This window comes from Schistocerca americana, chromosome 6, assembly GCF_021461395.2.
Source record: "Schistocerca americana isolate TAMUIC-IGC-003095 chromosome 6, iqSchAmer2.1, whole genome shotgun sequence".
Lineage (NCBI taxonomy): Eukaryota > Metazoa > Arthropoda > Insecta > Orthoptera > Acrididae > Schistocerca > Schistocerca americana.
The window spans coordinates 411,752,384-411,760,471 of NC_060124.1; positions in this window are offsets into that span (position 1 = coordinate 411,752,384).

The following is an 8,088-nucleotide window of genomic DNA, read 5'->3' on the forward strand; positions in this document are numbered from 1 at the left end:
TCGTCACCTACGTCAGTTACAACCCACTTCAAAAATGATTCATATTCTTTTAAATTGTTATATGATGGTTCTTGAACGAAACTGTAAAACATCAGTTGAGTCGTGTGCAGAGAATTACATCACTTGGGCCAATTGGTTTTCGTAACTTTTTCGAATTTAAATTTCGTTTGTTTCTCCTCAGAAAATTATATCGACCCACGTTATCTTGATCTAATCGATATCAGAATCACACATTAAATAAACCTTTTAGATTCAAAGTTTCGGCCAACGCTGTCTGAATCAATAATCTTGTCAAATATATTATTAATCCGTTCACATAACTCTTCATAAATAAATCTTCAAGACACGTGTCTCAACTTTAGTAGCATACACTATTTTATTAGCTTCCTACACATACAGATGTGAACTTGAGCGTTGACAGACAGTGACTAACATCTCAATAAGATTAAGCTCATTATGATGTCATTGTTGTACAAAAAGAGTATAAAAATTCATTTTTAATTTTTAGAAACACGACGCAACAACTCGGTTCCAGGATCTTCTGTTGCTCCTTGGCTGTCGACCCGCGACGTATAGCGGCCAGCAATTTCCTCTCTGGTCGCGGCAACGAAGATGCTGTCCCCGTTCGTTGCGCCGATCTCTCCGTACATGAAACACATAAAAAAAATACAAACTTTTAGATAATTCACATCTTATTACAAATAATAAGAAAACACATAAACAAAACTAAATTAAACTTATAGTCACCTGCAAACTGGGCTGACTTTGGTGGATGGGTGACGCTTAATTTCGTCCCACTACATACCCCACCCACAAGCTCAGTTTGTCAGGTTTTAACCGGAATTAAAACTGTTCAATATACAATATTTAACTGTTAATACATTTTCCTCACATTTTACGTAACCTAGAGTCCTTGCTATTAGGTAGATTTAATCCTTTTAATACGATATCGTGGTGACTATTTGTCATTTACTCTTAATTGTGCTCTTATGGTAATTCGTAACCGAATATAGGGAGATTGCTCCTCTTCAGTTAATAGTTGCTAATAAATACTGATTTAGTACGTTCTTTAACGTTGTACATTAGGACAGAGCGTTCAAATTGTGATAGATTAGTTTCAGTTTCCTTTATTTACTAGAGTTATTCTTTCCAAGAATGAATATTACTAATAAGTTTCTCACAATAACTAATAGTACTATTTACTTTACGTCATTCTTTTCCCTAATGCCTTATTTATGCCTGAGGTCAAGAAGAAATCAAGCAAAACTTTCTTTGGAATCTCGGCACGGCTTTCTTTACCTTCGGACACCTTGTTGGGTAATGGCAATTTATTTAGGAGAAACAAGCGAGAGAGCCCCGTTTGGTGTGTTCTATATTAACACTATTACAAACCTCTATTAAAAGCACTCTGCTATGTTCTCGTGAGCCATATAGCTCTGGACGCCCATGGTCCCTAAAACTATTAACCATCCCCTTTGGTTCCTACTATCCGAGTAAATTTAAAATACGCAAAATTCCTTTAGGCCTAAGAGCAAAATTTCCTCCATATAAATCCCCCTTTTGGTTATCTTTCTCTTTTTGAAGTACCAGTAGATTACTGTAGAACACATGTTTAAGCTTTCTGTCATTTATTTAAATTAACACGTAACTATCACAAAAAACTTCACATGAATAAACTATGAACGCTCTTCCGTGTGTAACATATACTAAATATTAACTTATTTAGAAATGAAGGGTTTCATTTGATCAACACTATATAATCCTTTAATTACACCTGATGAAGGTTCCATAAGAAGTAATGCTTTGGGATGTACAATCTTATGTACAACATATGGACCTTCAAAGATAAAGAAGAATTTTCTACATTCCTTATCGATCTTAGAACTTTTAGGATGAGATCGTACTAACACAAGATCTCCTACCTGAAATGAGGGTTCTACAGCCTGTTGATTATAACTTTTAATTCTCCGTTCGGCATTTTTTACAATCTGTTCGCAAACTTTTTTCGTCTGGGATACATTGTTGGATCTCATTTACTGGTGGCCAAGGTAAAGCAGCTAGTAAAGGCTCACCTATAATTCGTTTGCCTAAAATTTCTATAGGTGATAATCCCGTCGTTAGGTGAGGCAATTCATTTAATATCTTTTCGAATTCAGGCATTAGTTTGGCCCACCGAGTATGTTTATGTGCACAATAAGTTCTACATAATCGTCCTAATTCTTTCATGACTCTTTCTACTAAATTACTTTGAGGGTGATATTTCGAAATTAAGATATGTTTGATTCCATATTGTCTTATCATATCTTGAAACCTTTGACTAATAAAGGCACTACCGTTGTCAGACATAAGTCGTTTAGGAATGCCCCAGTTAACAAAGTAATTTCGGGTGAGGCAGCGTATAACGCTTGCTGTATTCGCTCGTTTCAAAGTATATAGTTTCACATGTTTGGACCAACATTCCATTACAACAAACACATATGTTAATCCTCCTGAACTCCGAGGCAGAGGGCCGAAAAAATCTAATGACAGTAGATCCCACAAACCTCGAGGAATTACAGCATATAATTTATAACGCTTGGATTTGTTATTAACTTTAACCTTCTGACAGGTTTCACAAGCCCTAATAATACTTCTCACAATACGTGACATATTTTTGAAATAATAATACTTCATTAGATGTTTAATACATTTATGAATTCCAAAATGCCCGTAACCTTCATGAATATAAGTAATTAACTCGTCCACAACAGTTTTCGGAATGCAGATTTTCCATCTCTGGTGTTCCCTCTGTGCTTTCCAATACAACAAGTCGTTAAAATATAACCACACACCCCGGGTGTTAACTGTTTCGTCCCCATTATTAAGGTTTTGTATAAATCGTAGAATAACATTTTTCTTTCCTTTACGTAATACGGTAACCTACTACTTAGGACTCGTATTAGATGACTGTCAATTAATTTAGCACGGTTTAAATTCCATTCAAAATAATTCCTATAACCTCTCCACCGTTTAGAATATGGAGGAGGGGCTAACAACTCTAAAGTTAAGTGTTGTTGTTTTCGTCTTGACCAATAATTTTGTTTAAACTGCTTAACAAAATCATCCCAATCCCTGAATTCATTTCTATGCAGTACTGCCCATTCCGCAGCTTCTGCTTCTAAATGTCCTATTACAAATTGAATGCGTTTTTCATTACTCCATTTAGGAGATAATGATGTTTCAAAAGCTTTTATAAAGATTATAGGGTGCAGTTCGCCTCCTGGTTTGAATACAGGAAATCGACTTGCTACATTTGAATTTGTCGTTATGTCATCCAGACATTCTGCGAGAGAAATAGTCGGATTTTGTTTAGATTGCAGAGACGGAGTTGCATCGGATTGGCTTGCCGTGATTGCCTTATTCATATTGTTGTCGTCCGTGCTAGCAAATTCGATGCGACTGTTGTCTCTGATTATGTTATTACCTCTGCTACCTGAAATGTCCTCGTTATTATCTAATTCCGATAACCGTTTAGTAATTTCCTGTATCCGCATTTCTGTATTGGATACGCGATTAGCTAATATCGATTCTTCACTGTGTTCACGATGTGAACGCTCTGTACCTTCGTCAATATTATTATCTTTGGCAGTCTCAAGATTATTGCATATTTCAGTAATTAAAAATTTCATGTTTTCGATTTCGGTATGGTCTTTTTCTACTTGATGAGTTAATGTCTCTAATTCTACATTATCTATTGAAGAAATCTCTACAGGTTTGGTAGAGACCTCTTTAATAGATTTCAATAATTCTCTGCGAACAGTTTCTGTTTGCATAGAAAACTCATCTCGTAACATATCGTTATTTTTCTGTATTTCATTTACAACTAAGATATTGACACTATCTAGTCTCTCGGTTAAGTCAGTGATATCGTTTCGCATGCGAGCTTTTTCCTCGCGCGATTCCTGGATATGTTCTTCTAACCTTTTACAATTATCAGCAATCTTATTACTAAGTCCTACTAATTTTTCCTGCATTTCAACTTTAGAAGACTCTATTTTATCACTTAATTCTCGACTGGTTTCATTAAGATATTCCTGCAACCTGTCTGTTGATTTTGTTAGCTCCCCTTTAAGTCTAGCCATAGATTCTTCGTTAGACTGTTTTAATCTAGCCATAGATTCTTCGTTAGACTGTTTTAATTCCTCTTTTAATCTAGCAGTAGATTCCTCGTTAGATTGTCTTAATTCCTGTTTTAGTTCCTGTTTCAATCTAGCAGTAGATTCCTCGTTAGCCTGTTTTAATTCCTCTTTTAATCTAGCAGTAGATTCTTCGTTAGATTGTTTCAATTTAGCGATCGCCCTAAAAAGGGATCTCATGCTCCTATCGGACATAGATTGCTCTTCGTCTGACATTTCACTTCCCGACATTATTGTAAAATATTAACTATTTACACACGCAGACTTGGAATCAACAATCCTATAAAAGCACACTTCCTATATACAACACTCCACTTCCAACTTGAAACAAACTCACCGGACACTAATATTGTAATTTGTAGTTCTCGATGATCAGTGTGCTGCTATGGGCTGCAGATGTAATAGCCGTCGATGCAGCCGCTGAGATGCTGCGACCCCGCTTCCGCAACCGGCCGGACGCTGAGTCGAACACCGGAAACGTCGCTGGCTGCAACCACGCCCGGCACCGCCGTAGACAGGCGAAGCCCTCAGCAACACCTCTAATACCAGCCGGAGGAACGCCCCGCAGCTGACGTACTGGGCCTATTAGTTTAGGGAGAAAAAAGGTTGTCGGGGTTTGCAGCGTTCAGCTGCTGCCCAACAGATGCGCCTTCTCGTGGAACCACTGCGTGACCGTACTGCTTGGCTGCGCTCCGTCAGATGCCCACACCCGCGAAGTCGCCGCTGGCTGGTGAAGGCTCCACGAAACTCGCGTTGACTTCCGAAGGACTCTTGATGTTTTGTTTCGTACCTGTGTGCCTTAGTTGCACACAAGCCCTGTTTCTAAGGTCGCCACGGTGCGGTGTAACGTTACGTATTAGGTTTTTGGTTTGATATATGTATGACCATGTGCAGACTTCGTCACCTACGTCAGTTACAACCCACTTCAAAAATGATTCATATTCTTTTAAATTGTTATATGATGGTTCTTGAACGAAACTGTAAAACATCAGTTGAGTCGTGTGCAGAGAATTACATCACTTGGGCCAATTGGTTTTCGTAACTTTTTCGAATTTAAATTTCGTTTGTTTCTCCTCAGAAAATTATATCGACCCACGTTATCTTGATCTAATCGATATCAGAATCACACATTAAATAAACCTTTTAGATTCAAAGTTTCGGCCAACGCTGTCTGAATCAATAATCTTGTCAAATATATTATTAATCCGTTCACATAACTCTTCATAAATAAATCTTCAAGACACGTGTCTCAACTTTAGTAGCATACACTATTTTATTAGCTTCCTACACATACAAATGTGAACTTGAGCGTTGACAGACAGTGACTAACATCTCAATAAGATTAAGCTCATTATGATGTCATTGTTGTACAAAAAGAGTATAAAAATTCATTTTTAATTTTTAGAAACACGACGCAACAACTCGGTTCCAGGATCTTCTGTTGCTCCTTGGCTGTCGACCCGCGACGTATAGCGGCCAGCAATTTCCTCTCTGGTCGCGGCAACGAAGATGCTGTCCCCGTTCGTTGCGCCGATCTCTCCGTACATGAAACACATAAAAAAAAATACAAACTTTTAGATAATTCACATCTTATTACAAATAATAAGAAAACACATAAACAAAACTAAATTAAACTTATAGTCACCTGCAAACTGGGCTGACTTTGGTGGATGGGTGACGCTTAATTTCGTCCCACTACACCTGCTAGGACGGAGTTTCAGTTTTTTACTTAACACGCTGTAACATGCAAACTAATTACTGTACAAGTACCAAACTTGGTAGCATTAATGTCCTGAGTATAGGGTGCGTGATTTCCATGCGTCACAGCGCAACCGTCGAGTCCCAATTATGGTCAGCAGGAGCCGTGATCAGTCATTATGATTCATAATCTCATCTCGTGGTCTAGGGGTAGCGTCTTTGATTCATAATCAAAACGTCTTCGGTCCCGGGTTCGATCCCCGCCACTGCCTAAATTGTGATAAATAACCAGCATTGGCGGCCGACGACTTCCGGCATAAGAAGTCAGCCTCATTCTGCCAACGGCCTTGTCAAAGAGGACGGAGGAGCGGATAGGGGTTCAGGGCACTCTCTTGTCCTAGGGGTGGGAAATTGCCCCTAAAGGCGGAAGAATCAGCAATGATCAACGACATGAGGATGCAGAAGGCAATGGAAACCACTGCATTAAAGACACGTAACGTGTACCCACAGGACATGTGGCCTGTAATTGAAGAAGTATCATGATGATCTCTCCATTGGTAAAAGATTCCGGAGTAGTCCCCCATTCGGCCCCCCATGGACCATGGACCTTGCCGTTGGTGGGGAGGCTTGCGTGCCTCAGCGATACAGATGGCCGTACCGTAGGTGCAACCACAATGGAGGGGTATCTGTTGAGAGGCCAGACAAACATGTGGTTCCTGAAGAGGGGCAGCAGCCTTTTCAGTAGTTGCAGGGGCAACAGTCTGGATAATTGACTGATCTGGCCTTGTAACATTAACCAAAACGGCCTTGCTGTGCTGGTACTGCGAACGGCTGAAAGCAAGAGGAAACTACAGCCGTAATTTTTCCCGAGGACATGCAGCTTTACTGTATGATTAAATGATGATGGCGTCCTCTTGGGTAAAATATTCCGGAGGTAAAATAGTCCCCCATTCGGATCTCCTGGCGGGGACTACTCAAGAGGACGTCGTTATCAGGAGAAAGAAAATTGGCATTCTACGGATCGGAGTGTGGAATGTCAGATCCCTTAATCGCGCAGGTAGGTTAGAAAATTTAAAAAGGGAAATGGATAGGTTAAAGTTAGATATAGTGGGAATTAGTGAAGTTCGGTGGCAGGAGGAACAAGACTTTTGGTCAGGTGATTACAGGGTTATAAATACAAAATCAAATAGGGGTAATGCAGGAGTAGGTTTAATAATGAATAAAAAAATAGGAGTGCGGGTAAGCTACTACAAATAGCATAGTGAACGCATTATTGTGGCCAAAATAGACACAAAGCCCATGCCTACTACAGTAGTACAAGTTTATATGCCAACTAGCTCTGCAGATGATGAAGAAATTGGTGAAATGTATGACGAGATAAAAGAAATTATTCAGGTAGTGAAGGGAGACGAAAATTTAATAGTCATGGGTGACTGGAATTTGTCAGTAGGAAAAGGGAGAGAAGGAAACATAGTAGGTGAATATGGATTGGGGGGAAGAAATGAAAGAGGAAGCCGCCTTGTAGAATTTTGCACAGAGCATAACTTAATCATAGCTAACACTTGTTTCAAGAATCATGAAAGAAGGTTGTGTACCGGGAAGAATCCTGGAGATACTAAAAGGTATCAGATAGATTACATAATGGTAAGACAGAGATTTAGGAACCAGGTTTTAAATTGTAAGACATTTCCAGGGGCAAATATGGATTCTGACCACAATCTATTGGTTATGAACTGCAGATTGAAACTGAAGAAACTGCAAAAAGGCGGGAATTTAAGGAGATGGGACCTGGATAAACTGAAAGAACCAGAGGATGTAGAGAGTTTCAGGGAGAGCATAAGGGAACAATTGACAGGAATGGGGGAAAGAAATACAGTAGAAGAAGAATGGGTAGCTTTGAGGGATGAAGTAGTGAAGGCAGCAGAGGATCAAGTAGGTAAAAAGACGAGGGCTAATAGAAATCCTTGGGTAACAGAAGAAATACTGAATTTAATTGACGAAAGGAGAAAATATAAAAATGCAGTAAATGAAGCAGGCAAAAAGGAATGCAAACGTCTCAAAAATGAGATCAACAGGAAGTGCAAAATGGCTAAGCAGGGATGGCTAGAGGACAAATGTAAGGATGTGGAGCCTTGTCTCACTAGGGGTAAGATAGATACTGCCTACAGGAAAATTAAAGAGACCTTCAGGGAAAAGAGAACCACTTGTATGAATA